General features: G+C 43.8%; 1 pseudogene across 1 annotated transcript; it reads right to left on the reverse strand.

Moving 5' to 3' along the window:
• Nucleotides 1–422: 422 nt before the first annotated feature.
• Nucleotides 423–15,907, reverse strand: LOC309556453 (collagen alpha-1(VI) chain-like; annotated as a pseudogene). The gene is made up of 2 exons: nt 15,792–15,907; nt 423–503 (listed from the first exon to the last, which is right to left on the reverse strand). The product of its transcript is annotated as a collagen alpha-1(VI) chain-like (transcript).
• Between the last annotated feature and the right edge of the window lie 4,038 nt (nt 15,908–19,945).

Consider the following 19,945-nt stretch of genomic DNA (forward strand, 5'->3'; position numbering starts at 1 on the left):
TGTTTTTTTTACACCAGTGCGGTTTTTCCACACTGTTCACTGTCTGCTTGGTCATATTAATTTGTTCCTTTCTTGTAATCACTGCATATCTGAGTTGCATCAATAACTTTTTCATCCTTTTTTTTCTAAGGAAGTTGAGCCTATTTTCTGGGGCTATTCCTTCCTTGCACGGTCACCTGAGCACTTTCAGATAAGGGCCTTAGCCCATTTTAAGGAAGTTGAGCCTATTCCTTCCTTGCACAGTCATTTGAGCACCTTTAGGTAAGGGCTTCAGCCCTTCTTTGTGCATTTATTCACTTTAATTTTGATGCATTTTACTGATAAAGCACTTTTATTTAAGGTTTTAATTTGTCTATTAGGATTGTATATTTATACTTATTGCACACAGGGGTTTATGCAGGCAGCGCCATCTACCTCCCATTCTATTGTTTATCTGTAGAAAGTAGCTCTTGTTTTCTGCTATAACTGTACTGACAAATTCCAATACCAATACCACCTAACTCCTAGAAATGAGGAACACCATTAAGGAGTCAACAAGCAAAATCATAAATACATAATGTAAGTAACACAAAATTAATTAAATATCATATTAGGGTGTGGTTATGTGTATGATTAACAATAATGTGCATAATAAATTCAGTGAATGAATATGCTTTTCTATGATTTTCATATGAAGTTGTAATTTAGTTTGTTGACCTATTAAACAGGTGAGAAAGTAGACATTAATACAATAATCGTATGCTTAACAACTTCTGGACCGGAAGATTTTCTCCCTTAATGACCAGGCTATTTTTTGTGATTCGGCGCTGCGTTACTTTAACTGACAATTGCATGGTCGTGCGAAGCTGTACCCAAATGAAATTGAAGTCCTTTTTTCCCACAAATAGAACTTTCTTTTGGTGGTATTTGATCACCTGTGTGTTTTTTATGTTTTGCGCTATGAACAAAAAAAAGAGCGACAATGAAAAATGTAAAAATCAATTTTTTTTTTTTATAATTTTAGGCCAATTTGTATTCTGCTACATATTTTTGGTGAAAAAAATCCCAATAAGCGTATCTTGGTTGGTTTGCACAAACGTTATCGCATCTACAAACTAGAGGAAAGATTTGTCATTTTTATTTTAATTTTTTACAAGTAATGGCGGCGATCAGCGATTTTTAGCGGGACTGCGAAAATTGCGGCGGACAGATCATACACCTAACAGACATTTTTGGTGACATTACTACAGTAATCAGTGCTAAAATATGCACTATTACTGTAATAATGACACTGGCAGGAAAGGGGTTAACACAGGGGCGATCAAAGGGTTAAATGTATGCCTAGGGGGTGTTTTCTTACTGTGCGGGGATGGACTTATGCAATCAACACAGAGACCTTTGATGCTAAACAGGAGGAACACAGGTCCCATGGGTGTCCGCACGAGGGGGGGGGGGGCGAAGGGGGGGGCGAGTACCCCCCCTGGAATGTCTGGAGTGTCAAGCTCTGCTCTGTGCACCGATCGCGCCGGCTCCCTGCTCTGCCTGTCCTCTCTCCTTCCGACAGCTGCAGGGGGCAGGCCGGACCAAGGATTCCCTCTTGACATCAGTCAGGAGGGGCGGAGCTGTGGCCCGCAGAGGAGAGAGGAGCCTGGTGGAGGAGAAAGTCGGGATACACCAGTGAAAAGTGAGTCAGAAGAATTAATTGATCTATTGCTAAAGGCATGATAACAAGGTAAGTAATGAGGCGCTGCTACTAGTATTTAACTACCTCAATACTGGGCACTTAAACCCCCTTCCTTCCCAGACCAATTTTCATCTTTTAGCGCTGTTGCATTTTGAATGACAATTGCGCGGTCATGCAACACTGTACCTAAACCAAATTTGTGTCATTTTCCCCCACAAATATAGCTTTCTTTTGGTGGTATTTGATCACTGCCAGGTTTTTTCTTTTTTGGTGCACAAATAAAAAAAAGACAGAAAAGTTTGAAAAAAAAAAAAAGTTTTTTTGTTTAGGTTATAAGATTTTGTGAATAGATACGTTTTTTCCTGCACTGATGAGCACTGATGACGCCGCACTGACAGGCACTGATGAGGAGACACTGATTGGGTGGCACTGATGGGGTGGCACTGATGGGGTGGCACTGATATGCAGCACTGATGGGCACTGATAGGTAGCACTGATATGCAGCACTGATGGGCACTGATAGATAGCACTGATATGTAGCATTGGTGGGCACTGATAGGCAGCGCTGATGGGCACTGATAGGCAGCACTGATGGGCACTGATCGGCGGCACTGATGGGCACTGATAGGTGGCACTGATGGGCGGCACTGATTGGCACTGATGGGGGGCACTGATGGGGGGCACTGATGGGCACTGATAGGCAGCACTGGTGGGCAATAATGGGCACTGGTGGGCGGCACTGGTGGATGGCAATAACGGGCACTGATGGGCAGCACTGATATATGGCATTGGTGGGCAGCACTGATAGGAGGGCACCACTGGCAGGCTGTTTGCCATCCCTGGTGGCCATGGTGGGCATCCCTGGTGGTCATGGGTGGGCATCCCTGGTGGCTCTAGTGGCACCCCACCCCCCCCAGGGCTGCACTGGTAATCAATGTTCTGATTACCAGCACAGACCCCCCCTGTGATCAGTGAGTACTTAGAAATACTCACTGATCACCCCAGCTCCAGTATCGATCCTCTTCTTCTCCTCTCCTGTCAGGGAGGAGAAGAGATCGACGCCGTTACAACGGCTGTATTTACATTGCATGATGGCTGTGATTGGACACAGCCGTCATGTGATCAGGAGGGCCAATCACAGGGCCCTCCTGACGCATCTTGTTGCGCTGTGTCCGAGGGACACTGGCACATCGAGATCGCGCCGCTGCGCGTGCACGCGGCGGCGCGATCTCGCTCCTTCTGAAGGACTTTCCGGAATGTCCATTCAGAAGGACGAGACTCCCACCCGGCCGTATATGTACAATGGCCGGGTGGGAGGTGGTTAACATATAGATACATAACACTGTAAAAAATTCACTTTATGCAATCTAAAATAGGTGACTCTAAATTTCCGTGCTAGGGTGAATGAAACGTATTCGCTCAAAAGTGATCAGAAATAAATGACAATAAATATTAGAATGATATATAAAGTGCTTGTGATAAATTATGCTAATTTTCTCAAAACGTGCTAGATTCAAATATGTGCATAAATACATTTATTTATGCACATATTTGAATCTAGCACGTTTTGAGAAAATTAGCACAGTTTATCACAAGCACTTTATATCTCATTCTAATATTTATTGTCATTTATTTCTGATCACTTTTGAGTGAATACGTTTCATTCACCCTAGCACGGGAATTTGGAGTCACCTATTTTAGGTTGCATAAAGTACATTTTTTACAGTGTTATGTATCTACAAACCCGATTCCAAAAAAGTTGGGACACTGTACAAATTGTGAGTAAAAAAGGAATGGACTAATTTACAAATCTCATAAACTTATATTTTATTCACAATATAATATAGATAACATATCAAATGTTGAAAGTGAGACATTTCGAAATGTCATGCCAAATATTGGCTCATTTTGGATTTCATGAGAGCTACACATTCCAATAAAGTTGGGACAGGTAGCAATAAGAGGCCTGAAAAGTTAAATGTACATATAAGGAATAGCTGGAGGACCAATTTGCAACTTATTAGGTCAATTGGCAACATGATTGGGTACAAAAAGAGCCTCTCAGAGTGGCAGTCTCTCAGAAGTCAAGATGGGCAGAGGATCACCAATTCCCCCAATGCTGTGGCGAAAAATAGTGGAGCAATATCAGAAAGGAGTTTCTCAGAGAAAAATTGCAAAGAGTTTGAAGTTATCATCATCTACAGTGCCTAATATTATCCAAAGATTCAGAGAATCTGGAACAATCTCTGGGCATAAGGGTCAAGGCCGGAAAACCATACTGGATGCCTGTGATCTTTGGGCCCTTAGACGGCACTGCATCACATACAGGAATGCTACTGTAATGGAAATCACAACATGGGCTCAGGAATACTTCCAGAAAACATTGTCGGTGAACACAATCCACCGTGCCATTCACCGTTGCTGGCTAAAACTCTATAGGCCAAAAAAGAAGCCAGATCTAAACATGATCCAGAAGCGCAGGCATTTTCTCTGGGCCAAGGGTCATTTAAAATGGTCTGTGGCAAAGTGGAAAACTGTTCTGTGATCATAATTTAAAGTTCTTTTTGGAAAACTGGGACGACATGTCATCCGGACTAAAGAGGACAAGGACAACCCAAGTTGTTATCAGCGCTCAGTTCAGAAGCCTGCATCTCTGATGGTATGGGCTTGCATGAGTGCATGTGGCATGGGCAGCTTCCACATCTGAAAAGGCACCATCAATGCTGAAAGGTATATCCAAGTTCTAGAACAGCATATGCTCCCATCCAGACGTCGTCTCTTTCAGGGAAGACCTTGCATTTTCCAACATGACAATGCCAGACCACATACTGCATCAATTAAAACATCATGGCTGCGTAGAAGAAGGATCTGGGTATTGAAATGGCCAGCCTGCAGTCCAGATCTTCACCCATAGAAAACATTTGGCGCATCATAAAGAGGAAGATGCAACAAAGAAGACCTAAGACAGTTGAGCAACTAGAAGCCTGTATCAGACAAGAATGGGACAACATTCCTATTCCTAAACTTGAGCAACTTGTCTCCTCTGTCCCCAGACGTTTGCAGACTGTTATAAAAAGAAGAGTGAATGCCACACACTGGTAAACATAGCCTTGTCCCAACTTTTTTGAGATGTGTTGATGCCATGAAATTTAAAATCAACTTATTTTTCCCCTAAAATGATACATTTTCTCAGTTTAAACATTTGATATGTCATCTATGTTGTATCCTGAATAAAATATTGAAATTTTAAACTTCCACATAATTGCATTCTGTTTTTATTCACAATTTGTACAGTGTCCCAACTTTTTTGGAATAGGGTTTGTACATGTTAAATACTAGTAGCAGCACCTCATTACTTACCTTGTTTGACATTTAAGTATTACCACATAAATTGAAGGCAGCTATACTTAATACATTGTCTTCAGATCAGGGAAGGCGCCGTTCCTTATACTACCGTATTTATCGGAGTATAACACGCACCTTCACTTTAAGAGGGAAGTTTTAGGAAAAAAAACATTTTAAATATTTAAAAATAACAGTACACAGCCCCTTTCATTAAACCGCCCCCCTATACATTGCACAGTTCCCCCCCATGCACACTACATACCCCCTTTTATTACAAAGCCCCCTTTACATTGCACAGCTCCCCTGCACTCCCAGGAGACCCCCAGTCCACAGCGGCCACTGATTCTCCATGGGGTTTAAGTCAGGCGAGTTTGCTGGCCAATCAAGCACAGTGATATCATAATCATTATACAAGGTATTGGCACATTTGGCAGTATGCCAAGTCCTGCTAGAAAATGAAATCAGCATCTCCATAAAGCTGGTTAGCAGAGGAAAGCATGAAGAATTTCTGTGCTGACTTTGGACTTGATAAAACACAGTGGACCAACACCAGCAGAGGACATGGCTCCCCAAATTATCACAGATTGTGGAATATTTTTCATTTAACTTGGAAATCAGGGTCCCAGAGTCTGGAGGAAGAGTGGAGAGGCACAGAATCCAAGTTGCATGAGGTCCAGTGTGAGGTTTCCACAGTCTGTGATGATCAAGTCTAAAGTCTGCGCAGCCCTCTACCAGGGAATTCCTGAGAATGGCATGTTTCCCTCTGCTGAACAGCTTTATGAAGATGCTAATTTAATTTTCCAGCAGGACTTGGCACCTGCCCACACTGCCAAAAGTACCAATACCTGGTTTAATGATCATGGTATCACTTTGCTTGATTAGCCAGCAAACTCGCCTGACCTAAACCCCATAGAGAATCTGTGGGGTATTGTCAAGAGGAAGATGAGAGACACCAGACTCACCAATGCAGAAGAGCTGAAGGCCACTATAAAAGAAACCTGGGCTTCCATAATAACACCTCAGCAGTGCCACAGGTTGATTGACCCCATGCCATGCCATTGATGCAGGTATTCATGCAATAGGAGCCCTAACCACGTATTGAGTGCATACTATACAGTACACGGACATACTTTTCATTAAGCCAACATTTCTGTATTAAAAATCCTTTTTTTAATTGGTCTTATATAATATTCTAATTTTCTGAGATACTGAATTTAGGGTTTTCACTAGCTGTAAGTCATATTCATCAAAATAAAAGGAAGAAATGCTTGAAATGTATCACTCTGTGTGTAACACATCTATATAATCTATATGAGTTAGGGCTCTTTCACGCGGTCCGCCTCCGTAGGCGGATCCGTGTTGCTCAGCGGGGATCGATCCGCGATCCCCGCTGAGCCGGCGGGTGACAGCTCCGTCTCCGCTTGCAGAGCGGAGAGGGAGGTGTCTCAGCCCCCGCTGCCCTCTATGGGGGATCGGATAAGAGAGCGGACCGCCTGTCTGCTCTCATCAGATCCGATCCACTCCGATTACTGAACGGATGGAAAAATAGGGTTTCCATCCGTCCAGATTTCACGCACAGGATCGGATGCGGATGGCAGCGGGTGTCAGCGGAGGTGTCTCCGCTGACACCCGCTGCCCCATAGAGCTGCATGGAGGATCCGATCAGATCCGCCTAAAAAACTGACAGGCGGATCTGATCGGATCGCCCGTGTGAAAGAGCCCTTACACTTTTTAAATTGAATTACTGAAATACATTAACATTTGATGATATTCTAATTTTATGAGATGCACCTGTAATCCTTCCAGTGTTACATTGTTATTAAGGTTGAAAAAAGGCTGATGTCCATCAAGTTCAACTTTCCACAAACCTACAGCTTTTTCACACAGCAGGAAAGAAAAGTCTTTCCTGACCTCCAAAGGGCAGTCAAGATTAAAATATTGCTCTTATAGTTTTAGTAATTATAATTTTGGAAATATCTAGTTGTAAGTAATGTATCTAATACCTTTTTCAAAATTATTCTATTGTTTTAGCCATTACTACCTCATGTGGTAAAGCATTTCACATTCCAATTGGAATGAGACATATAGCATGCTAATTGCAAAATTTAACAACTAGCTTTGTGTGCAACAGTATCAACAATATGCCACTAGATGTCCTTCTTTTATTAGTCATAACCATTGTAAAAATGTGTATGTTGGCGCTTTCCCTGGGAAATCTGCAAACCAAATATGTACTGTTCTCTAGCTACTGTACTTTAAAAATGCTACAATACGAACACTTTGTACACAATTTTTTTTACACTTCCAAAAAATAATCCCAGAGTTTAGAGACAGGTCCCTGGCTTTCAGTACTGAATTATGGGCACACATTATATTCCCTGTTATCTACTGGCACAGTATTCATGTAGTACACTGTTTTAATAAAAATCCAGCTCTGTTTGTTTGTATTATGGGACAAATATCACTTCAGTGAACATTTCTAGATTGAAGTTGAATAGTCCAGAAAATGCTGGTTTTGTTATTTTATCTTGTAATGGGTTTTTCCTTTTTATCTGGGTATTTTTTGATTAACTTCAGCTTTAAAGGGTAAGTTCAGCTTTTAGAATATGTTACATGTTACACTCGTATTTGTTCTGCTCCTCTCCTCCTCACTGCCTCCTCTGTGTGACAGAGGGCAGGGGTTCTTCAGCCTGCAAAATGACAAGCAAACACAAGGGCGCACCGGCCTAGTGCATTATCCTTTTGAAGGTTTATTATAAAAAAGGGTTAAAATAGTTACAAACGAGTTCTTGATAAAAGCATATCAAACAAGGTACGCAGTCCTCAGCATCGAGATCCAAGGGTGTACCGTCCCCTGAAGCTGTATAGGCTTACGTGTTTCGAGGCTTAGCTTCTTCAGAGCCTCTTTTATGAAGAACTCATTTGTGAGTATTTTAACCCTTTTTTATATTAAACCTTTATAATAAACCTTCAAAAGGATAATGCACTAGGCCGGTGCTCCCTTGTGTTTGCTTGTCATTTTCAGTGATTCTGGACTACTCTGGTTGTGTAAGGGGCAGCAAGGCCGAAACTATCCTGTGTTGCCGTGTCACTAGCTCTCAACAGCTGCAAGACCACAGCTGAGGTCGATAGAGGATTACACTACTCAAAGCGCAGGGAGCTGGTGCTCTGCACCAACTATTTATGTGTTGTTCTTCTCTCCGCACCTGTTGTCAGGGCTCAGCTCACACAGTGTAATTTATTCACAGGAATCTGTGAATGAAAAAACTAACACCATGGCAGGCGGACTTGAAGTTTGAATGAACTGCGGGTGATCTGATCAGCATGCTCATAGTTCATTCACACTGCCTACAGGTGCGAAAATTGGAAAGCACTGGACCCTTAGGTTTATTTTACTGGTGTTGTTATATTAAGGTATTATTGTTGGTGTAAATGATCTGGTTCCTGGGCAGGCAGCTTCTACACCCCAGAGGATCCCCACAGTCTCCTTGGCTTGTAGTGTAATGTAAGAAGGGTTGAAATTTAAGCGCCACACCACTGCTAAGAAATCCAGATACAACTTTATTCCATTAAAGGTAAGGGGTACAATTCAAGAAATTTCATACGTGTTTTGGGGGTCTATGTGCCCCCTTCATCAGGGCTGGACTGGCAACCAAATAAGCAAACCAATAGTGAACTAAACCTACAATGGTATTTATTCCAGCGTGAGTTAAAAGCACAGGCCTAATCAGCAGCTTGTTTGGAAGCCAAACTTGAATTGTACCCTTGGCCTTTAATAGATTAAGTTGTATCTGAACATCTTAGCAGTGGTGTGGCATTTACATTTCAACTAGAGTTGAGCGAACACCTGGATGTCCGGGTTCGGCGGGTCCAGCCAAACTTGAAAAAAAAGTCAGGGTTCGTGACCCAGACTTAACCCAAACTTTACCCCGATGCTGAACCCCATTGAAGTCAATGGTGACTTGAACTTTTGAGCACTAAAATGGCTCTAAAACAAACATGGAAATGGCTAGAGGGCTGCAAATGGCAGCAAAATCTTCTTAAGAGCACGGCAAGTGCTCTGCAAACAAATGTGGATAGGAAAATAACTTAAAATAACATAAAAAACAGAAAAATAAAAAATAATTTTGAATGATGTAGGAGGAGGACGAGGCCCATATGGAGTAGGAGGTTGAGGTGGCGGAGGATATGGCGGTGTAGGTGGAAGCGGAGGCGGCGGTGGAAGAGGGTACACCACAAAAGAGTAAGAAAGATCAAATACAACAATGGCTGGGTAAGGCCGGTATACATGTCTATTCTGCACAAGTTACGGACAAGTCCTGTGGGATCCATGCCTGGTTCATTTTAATGAACGTGAGCTTGTCCACATTGGCTCTGGACAGGCAGCTGCACTTGTCTGTGATAACGCCCCCAGCTGTGCTAAATACGCGTTCAGATAATACACTGGCTGCAGGGCAGGCCAGCACCTCCAAGGCGTAAAGGGCAAGCTAAGGCCATGTGCCCAACTTGGAGACCCAGAAGTTGAAGGGGGCAGACCCATCATTCAGTACGTCTAGGCGTGTGCACACATACTGCTCCACCATGTTAGTGAAATGTTGCCTCCTGCTGAGACGTTCCATATCAGCTGGAGGTGTTGCTGCATGTTGTGGCGTGCTGACAAAGCTTTTCCACATTTCGGCCATGCTAACCCTGCCTTCTGAGGTGCTGGCGGTGCCCTGGCTGCATTGGCAACCTCTTCCTACTCCTCCCCTGCCTTGGCCTTGTGCTTCCACTGTGCCCCCGCTGTCAGGTGGAAATTTCACCAGCAGCGCATCTACCAGCGTGCGCTTGTACTCGCGCATCTTCCGATCACGCTCCAGTGAGGGAATTAAGGACGGTATATTGTCCTTGTAACGGGGATCCAGAAGGATGGCCACCCAGTAATCAGCACAAGTTACTATGTGTGTGCCAGACTGCCCAGAGGCAATGAAAAGCTGTCCTCTGTGGGAGGTGTATCCTCTGTGTCCTCTGTATCCCCCCAACTACGCACCAGTGATGGCCATTAGCTGGCCTGGGTGCCACCCTGCTGTGAACATGGTTCCATGTCCTCCTCCATCTCCTCCTCCTCATCCTCGTCATCCTCCAGAACTGTGCCCCTGCTGGAAAATTGCGTCCCTGGCGTTTGTGGGTGCAGGAACCCACCCTCGGAGCCACTTGCGAATGACTGCCCTGAAAGCCTTGGAAATGATACCTCTTCATCCTCCTCCTCCTCCTCATCCTGTGCCACATCCTCTTCCATAATTGCCCGAAGTGTTTTTTCAAGAAGGTATAGAAGTGGGATAGTTAAGCTGAGAACGACGTCATCGGCACTGGCCTTGTTGGTGGAGTACTCGAAACAGAGCAACAAGGCACACAGGGCTCGCATGGTGGCCCAGTTATTGGTGGTGAAGTGGTGCTGTTCCGCAGAGCGACTCACGCGTGCGTGCTGCAGTTGAAGCTCCACTATGGCCTGCTGCTGCTCACACAGTCTGGCCAGCATGTGCAAGGTGGAGTTCCACCTTGTGGGCACGTCACATATGAGGCGCTGAGCGGGAAGGCCGAAGTTACGCTGCTGCGCTGACAGGCGAGCAGCAGCAGGGTGAGAACGCCGAAAGTGCGCACAGACGGCCCGCACTTTGTGCAGCAGCTCTGACATATCTGGGTAATTTCTAAGGAACCTCTGCACCACCAAATTCAGCACATGCGCCAGGCAAGGGATGTGTGTCAAACCGGCTAGGCCCAGAGCTGCTACAGATTTTTCACCGTTGTCGCACACCACCAGGCCTGGCTTGAGGCTCACTGGCAGCAACCACTCATCGGTTTGCTGTTCAATGCCCCTCTACAACTCCTGTGCGGTGTGTGGTTTTTCCCCCAAACAGGCAAGTTTTAAAACTGCCTGCTGTCGTTTACCCCTGGCTGTGCTGAAGTTGGTGGTGAAGGTGTTACGCTGACCGGAAGAGGAGGCGGTAGAGGATGAGGAAGCGGAGTAGGAGGAGTTAGGAACAAGAGGCAAACTGAAGCGCCCTGCAATCCTCGGTGGTGGAAGGACATGCACCAAACTGCTATCCGCCTCAGGCCCAGCCGCCACTGCATTTACCCAGTGTGCTGTTAGGGAGATATAACGTCCCTGACCGTGCTTACTGGTCCACATATCCGTAGTTAGGTGGACATTGCCACAGATGGCGTTGCGCAATGCACACCTGATTTTGTCACCCACTTGGTTGTGCAGGGAAGGGGTGGCTTGCCTGGAAAAGTAGTGGCGGCTGGGCACGACGTACTGTGGGACAGCCACCGCCATAAAGCTTTTAAAACTCTGCGTCTCCACCAGCCGGAATGACAGCATTTCAAAGGCCAGGAATTTTGAAATGCTGGCATTCAGGGCCAAAGATCGCGGGTCGGTAGGGGGGTATTTCCTCTTCCGCTCCAATGTTTGGGAGATAGAAAGCTGAACGATGGATGGACATCGCCTGCAGGTGCCAACTCTGACCTTTCAGCAGAAGACTGGGTGGGAGATAATGTGAAGGAACTGGAGGCACTGTCAGCAACCCAATCTACTATCGCCTGTACTTGTTCTGGCCTCAACATTTTCACCTGTGCGTGTAGCTGGCACAGATCGACCACGTCCTCTCCTTGCAACAAGAGCTTCATAAGCAACACCACAACCCAGGCCACATCCCTTATTTGACCTTCTCCTCATATTTATCGAATTTTGGATCTTCCCCTAAATGGGTTTTTATTGATAAGCGGAATACAACAGTATGCAAAGGGTGTATCTCACTGTACCATATGCAGACTAGACCGCAGTTAACTTTTTATCCCCTAAATGGGTTTTTATTGCTAAGCGGAATACAGCAGTATGCAAAGGGTGTATCTCACTGTACCATATGCAGACTAGGCTGCAATTAACTTTTTATCCCCTAAATGGGTTTTTATTGCAAAGCGGAATACAACAGTATGCAATGGGTGTATCTCACTGTGCCATATGCAGATTAGGCCGCAATTAACTTTTTATCCCCTAAAAGGGTTTTTATTGCAAAGCGGAATACAACAGTATGCAATGGGTCTATCTCACTGTACCATATGCAGACTAGGCCGCAATTAACTTTTTATCCCTTAAATGGGTTTTTATTGCAAAGCGGAATACAACAATATGCAATGGGTGTATCTCACTGTACCATATGCAGACTAGGCTGCAATTAACTTTTTATCCCCTAAATGGGTTTTTATTGCAAAGCAGAATACAACAGTATGCAATGGGTGTATCTCACTGTACCATATGCAGACTAGGCCGCAATTAACTTTTTATCCCCTAAATGGGTTTTTATTGCAAAGCGGAATACAACAGAATGCAATGGGTGTATCTCACTGTACCATATGCAGACTAGGCCGCAGTTAACTTTTTATCCCCTAAATGGGTTTTTATTGCAAAGCAGAATACAACAGTATGCAATGGGTGTATCTCACTGTACCATATGCAGACTAGGCTGCAATTTATTTTTTTCCCCCTAAATAGGTTTTTATTTTAAAGCGGAATACAACAACAGTGTCCAATGGGTGTATCTCACTGTAATATATGCAGACTAGGCTGCAATTAAATTTATTTCCCCTAAATGGGTTTTTATTGCAAAGCAGAATACAACAGTATGGAATGGGTGTATCTCACTGTAACATATGCAGACTAGGCCGCAATTTATTTTTTTCCCCTACATGGGTTTTTATTGCAAAGCAGAATGCAACAGTATGCAATGGGTGTATCTCACTGTACCATATGCAGACTAGGCCGCAATTAACTTTTTATCCCCTTAATGGGTTTTTATTGCAAAGCGGAATACAACAGTATGCAATGGGTGTATCTCACTGTACCATATGCAGACTAGGCTGCAATTTATTTTTTCCCCCCTAAATGGGTTTTTATTGCAAAGCAGAATACAACAACAGTATCCAATGGGTGTATCTCACTGTACCATATGCAGACTAGGCTGCAATTTATTTTTTTTCCCCTAAATGGGTTTTTATTGCAAAGCGGAATACAACAGTATGCAAAGTGTATCTCACTGTAACGTATGAATGAAAATCTGAAAAAGAATTGTCCCCTTAATTGGTGCTTGTTGAATAGCAGATTTGAACTGCAGTGTCTAAACGCTGTAAGTCACAGTAAAATATGAAGGAAAAAAGTTTTTTTCTTTTTTAAATGCAGATTAAGCAGACACATATGCACTGAGCTTGCATTAAATGGCCGCTATACACTGCACGCCTAACAGGTTGGATACTGTTGTTGTTCTATTCCGCTATTGAAAAAAAAAAAAAACCCCATTTGAATGAAAAACTGAAAAATATTTTTTTTTCCCTAAATACTGAAATATAATTATTTTCCTCTTACATTGGTGCTTTTTGAAGAGCAGGTTAGAAAAGCAGTGTCTGTCTAAACACTGTATGTCAAAGTTAAATATGAAGGAAAAAAGTTTTTTTCTTTTTTAAATGCAGATTAAGCAGACACATATGCACTGAGCTTGCATTAAATGTGCAGCACCCCACGCTGCCCACCTAACAGACTGATAAAAGTTTTTTTTCTCCTTTCTCCTCCTCACTGGTCTCAGGTCAGGGCATAAAGATCGAGCACTGCACCCCCGCACAATACAATCAATGTAGATCGCTGTCTGATTAAAGAAGATTCTTCCTATTCTTTCCCTCAAAGCAATCTCCAGCCTGACCCTACAATAATCTCATATCTCTCCCTCCGGGCAAAAAGATTGTGCACTGCACCCCCACACAATAAAACCAATCTAGATCGCTGTCTGATTAAAGAAGATTCTTCCTATTCTTTCTCTCAAAGCAATCTCCAGGCTGACCCTACAATAATCTCCTATCTCTCCCTCAGCAGCAGCATCAGGAACCTCTCGCTAGTATAGTTTGAGCAGAGTGACGCGCGGCGCTATGTGACTCCAGCTTATATAGAGGCTGGGTCACATGCTGCACTGGCCAATCACAGCCATGCCATTAGTAGGCATGGCTGTGATTGCTTCTAAGGGCACACTAGTTAAATGCTTGCTGATTGGCTGCCTTGCACCTGTTGAAACCGCGCCATTAAAACCGCGCCAAAACATCAAATAACATTACCGAACAACGGACAGTACCCGAACATACAGTGAAATGTTCGGGTCCGTGTCCGGGTACCGAATACCCAAAAGTCCGGTACGATCCGGAACAATACAGTCCGGGTTCGCTCAACCCTAATTTCAATCCTTCTTATAGCAGTGAAAATGACAGCCCATAAAGAGGTACAAGAAACAGAGCTATAGACAGTGTGTGCAGGAACCTGACATTGTACCTGTGATCTGCTGATCACGAGTGCAATACTTTGCAGGCTCCAGTTTTAAAAAGTAATGAATACGCATTTTTTACCTGCAAAAAGATGTGCATTTATTTATTTTTTTTAATGAAAGGTGAACTTAGCCTTTGAGGGGAAACCTGTGAGAGAAATACAAAAGGTACCATTGCTGGTCTGGTTGTAATGTAGATTCAGCAACTTCAAATACTTTCTTAATCACCGAGTATGCAGAAATAGAAGTTCCGACTTCAGTGATTGCATCAATATTTCAAGCCACTGACTTGGGAAAGAGATGAGCGAACAATTTAGTTTGCAAGAGCTTCACAAACCAATAAAAAAATCTGCTAAACCTGAACATAGCATCCTTCTCCATTTGAGTCTACGGAAAATTAGTCTAGTTATTTATTTCTGGCCTTTTTCAAGGCCAGCTTGCAAGTTTTTTTAAAAAGGGCACATCCAGCTGTGCTGCACATGCCCATGGGGGTTATGTGGCAATGCAAAAAAATACCATTCATCAGGGAGAGGGTCTTTCAATGCAAAAAGGAGCATCTCAGATCAAAGGTGGTAAAGAATTGCCACCATCCCATAAAGCAATTACATATAAGAAAATGTCTTATTTACTTTACTTTACTTTACAGATGGACGGACTGACATACGGACAGGGGGACAGACAGACATGGGGACAGACAGGGGGACAGACGGACAGGGGGACCGGGAGGACAGACAAAGGGACAGACAGGGGGACAGACGGAGAGGGGGACAGACAGACTGAGGGACAGACTGAGGGACAGACAGAGGGACAGACAGGGGGAGAGACAGGGGGACAGACGGGCAGGGGGACAAACGGACAGGGGGACAGACAGATAGGGGGACAGCCCGAAAAGAAAGAAAGAAAGGACGGGAGGAAGGGAGAAAGAAAGGAATGGAAATAGATGGTGGAAGGGTGCCCCTTAAATCAGAGTACTCACTGCAAGGGATGGAGGGTTCCTGGTCTGCAATCTTCCCGCCCACATCTCATCTTCTGAGGAGAAAACTGTCGGGGAGTGTGGGCGGGGCAAGCACAGGTGGAGAGGGTGGGAGGAGGAGCAGAAGCAGCTCTCTCTCCTCCCCCGTCTGTGGTCTGTGAGGGAGGGGGTGGTGTCAGTGCCGTGGCTCCAGTATCGGGCTGTGATCCGGAGATGTCAGTGAGCTCCCATTCCTTGGTGAGCTGCTCCTAATCACAGCCCCGAATCGTAGCGAATTGTACTGCTTACAGACAAGCTGGGACTCGGAATGGGGACTGTGCTGATGGCAGGGAGATCCCTGCTGCCAGCCTCAGAGGCGGCTCTTTAACTCGGCAAATTAGGCGGCCACGAGGCCCCTGTGAGTGCGAGGCCTTAGGCTACCACCTAATTTGCCTAATTAGAGAGCCGCCTCTGCACAAAAGGGTCAGTATACCGATTTCCTGCCTCGTTTGGTAATCTTGGTTATCACACGCAGGAGATGAACTCCTTCTGCAAAGTGAAGTTACTGAGTCCCACACTTTCAGAGCTATCCAAAATAAACAGAAGCATGACTGGCCCACGTTGGCATTCTGTGGAGAGGAAAATTGACAAAATAAATGTTAGGCTAGAAACAAATATACACCATTCTTCTAAATGCAACTTCAAATTACCTTCTCTGTCTGAATGGACTTGTTACCACCTTTAACAGGTTTTAACAGGCCCATCACCTCTTCTTGTTAAAGTGACTCTATCATGCTTCTTCCACACTCCCAGTAATGTGGGCCATGAAAAATACTACACAAAAATGACTGGTTAAACCCATCAGTGCTTTTGTTTACCACTAGTTTTTCTTTTTTACTGGCTTTCTAAAAAAACTAAAACAATAATCTAGAGCTTGGATCAAAGGTTTAGAGAAGTAGAACAGTTTTGGTAGATAAGTAATACCTCTTTATAGCAGTCTGTACATAAGTCCTAAAAGAGGGACAACTGATGAGGAAAGAGTGGACAAGGGATCTGGTTCTAAAAGAGGGACAGTTGGCCTCTTGAGATATCTGCAAGCTATCCAAAAACTTAAAAAAAACATTGTCTGAGGCTGAAAAATAAAACCTAGTGACCAGCTAAATTGTATCACTGCTGTGCAAACATTATCAAAATACACATGAATGCACTTAAGACCCCGTTCACACTGGGGCGACGCTACTTGCCGGGGCGACCTAACAGGTCGCGGTGCGCAGCTCGCACCGCGACCTCTGAGCGGCCGGCACAGACTTCATATCATTGAAGTCAATGCAGGTCACTCCGGGTCGCCCCAAAGAAGCTCCGGACCCTTTTTCTAAGTCAGAGCGACTTGTGTCGCTCCTTTTAGAATGGGTCCACAGCTTCTCTATGGCAGGCGACCTACGGCGACCTGTCAGGTCGCCCCAGTGTGAATGGGGTCTTAACATGTTTTAATTATTCATGTATTTTTGCTTTAGAAATATACTTAGCACTGTACAATGTATAATCTCTGCTGTAAGGGAGGCCCCAAGTTGTAAGGATACCTACCGGGCATTTTTCAATTATTATATTTTTCTTTTAACTATGGTATGATTCCCCATATGCATTGTCATCCGCATCATACTACATCTGCTTTCACTTAAAGCAAATATGTGCTTTGCATTAGTAATCGAATAAACAGGTTCACATGGCAGGATCTGCTAAAAGTCAATTTTTTTTTCTTTCAATATTCAAGAAAATCGTTATTGAAATTTAGAACCATAACCTTGCCAAACAAAATGGTGAAATGCATTGCCCAGATGGTTAATAAATTACATCAAAGCTGACACAAACAACAGCAATAAGTAAAGTTGTTACATACTGTAAATAGTATACAGCTGCATTGATATCATCAGTACATGTATACACAAGCAAACTCAGATCCAAGACTATACAGGAGCACACTCTTGGATTACATCCTTATGCAGTGTTCAGTCTTAACAATTTGTCTATAATTATGTGACACTGCCCCCTAGGGAGCTGCTGAGTGTGGATTCCCCTGGGTTACCCATAGCAACAGTCTGTAAAACTTATCACTTTAAGACTTGGCTCAGGCAATGAACAGTCCAGGGAATTTGGTTTTTGTGTTTTATTTTAGAACTTAGATGGGAGAAGGGATGAGTGGGATACTCCAACTTAAACTATGCACAATTTCTGAGGACAACTGACTGTAGTGTGTGCAGCAAGGGCGATGCTTCGCCTTGCCACTGAAGGGAAGTATAAGATATGTTCCTGGCTGAATTTCTCTTCAGGGTCCTGACTTGGCACCCCCTTTCTCACTTCCCGTGCATGCTAGCCCCTTGTCCACTGACTCTCCACTGGAGTGGTCCCCTTCCTGGGCAGACCCCTGGCAAGCTTCCTGGTACTCACGGACACTGTTTTTCCCTAGGTTGCTCTGCCTTCAGCTCCACTCGTCAGTATCCTGGACCTCCTGGCTCAGCATCACACACTTGGTCCACTAGGCCGACTGCCTGTGACCACCTTCCTTGCTGACAGGAGGAAAGACAGCCGTCACCATCCTCCTGGGACCTGGCTTCCCGCCCAAGGGCGCCCGGTCACATGTACCCCTGGCTTATATGACCTATCCCAGGATGCACCGCTGTTGTGCCCTCCCACTGGGACAGCCACAAAAGCCTGTGTGTCACTGGCTGGGTTTCCTCCACTGTCCAACAGGCTCCCCTATCGGATACAGTGGGGACACTCCCCCAGACCAAGTGAATCACACATGGACGCATGTAACAGGCAAAACTGCTGATCAGGCTCCCCTGATAAGCAGATGGAGCAAACAATGCTTTTTCCTAGCACCTACCTAGGAGGGTGATACAATTAGATCCACTGGTGTTAGCCCATGAACATCCAGCCAGGGATCCTATTCAAAGTTCATATTTACCTTCTCTGTGTTCCCCTTCCATTCCGATTGGCCATCAGATCTAATCAAAACCAGCAATTTTAGGAATATAATATCTGACACACCTCCCTGCTTCCTCAATGCTTGGTATCTCATTGGGTAATGACCAGAACTGAGCACTGCCACATAGTGACAGGGGTGTGCATAGCCCTGAGCACTTTGTGAAAGCTGAAATGCTGGGAGCAGAGTATGGAAAAAATAAGTGCCCCGTGATTATGGGGCCTTCTTCTAAGCAAACGTGTTATTTTTTCTAGCGAAAGGAAAAGCATATGTTTGCTTTAGCCACTTAAGGAAGGTTTTACCCCCTTAATAACCAGGCCATTTTTTGCTATACGGCACTGCGTTACTTTATCTGACAATTGTGCGGTCGTGCGACACTGTACCCAGATAAAATTGTCCTTTTTTTCCCCACAAATAGAGCTTTCTTTTGGTGGTATTAGATAATCTCTGTGGTTTTTATATTTTGCGCTACAAACAAAAAAAAGAGTGACAATTCTAAAAAAAAAAAAAAACAATATTTTTTACTTTCTGTTATAAAACATTCCAAATTAAAAAATACGTATTTTTTCAACAATTTAGGCCAATGTGTATTCTGCCACCTATTTCTAGTGAAAAAAAAAAAAAAATCACAATAAGTGTATATTGATTTGATTACGTAAAAGTTATTGTGTCTACAAACTAGGGGATAGATTTATGTAATTTTAATTTTTTTTTATTTTTTAATTTTTTTTTATTTTTTTTTTACTAGTAATGACGGCGATCAGTGATCTTTAGAGGGACTGTGACATTGCGGCAGACAGATCATATACCTGACACTTTTGAGGAGACTAATGACATTACTACAGTAATCAGTGCTAAAACTATGCACTGTTACTGTACCAATGACACTGGTAGGGAATGGGTTAACACCAGGGGCGATGAAAGGGTTAAGTGTGTCCCTAGGGGGTGCTTTCTAACTGTGTGAGGGTTGTACTCACTGGATGAACACAGAGACCTGTGCTCCTTAATAGGAGGAACATAGGATCTCTGTGTTCATCTCTGACAGAACAGCAATCTGCCTTCTTTACATCGGAAGACCACTGTTCTGTCTCATGGGGAGTGATTGCAGGTGCCCGGTGGGCATTACATCTGCTGGATCCACTGATTGGCTCCCCCTCTAGCCAATTGGCATGTGTGCATACCTCCAGCGGCGCACATGTGCCCCAACTATCAGTTACACAAAGCAATGTACTTGTATGTCGTTTCATGTAACAGCCAAAATGCCGCACTAAAACTACGGTGGCTGGATGGCAAGTGGTTAAAGTGTATCTAAAGCCAAAAGCTTTAATTTATTATTGATAAAATAAAGAATAGAGAAAACCCTGTCAGCCTTTTTTTCTTTTGCCATCAGTGTAATGTTTGCTGATTTTCCTTTACCGTACTTCCTGTCCTGTAAAGACAAAATTAAATGGGAGGAAATCCTGTTTAGATAGTTTACAAGGGGAAAGCTGCGCTAAATTGAAGTGTTGATGGTAAATCAAATATAAAAAATACCAGTGAATAAGTGATTAACCAATAACGTGTAAACTTAATTGATAAGTGCTGAATATTCCAATATAGTGACACAAATCAGTGTAATATATATAAAAAATATAAATATATAAATGGATAAATGTCCAAAAAAC

The sequence above is a fragment of the Pelophylax lessonae genome, assembly GCF_965119305.1.
Source record: "Pelophylax lessonae genome assembly, chromosome: 5".
Classification (NCBI taxonomy): Eukaryota; Metazoa; Chordata; class Amphibia; order Anura; family Ranidae; genus Pelophylax; species Pelophylax lessonae.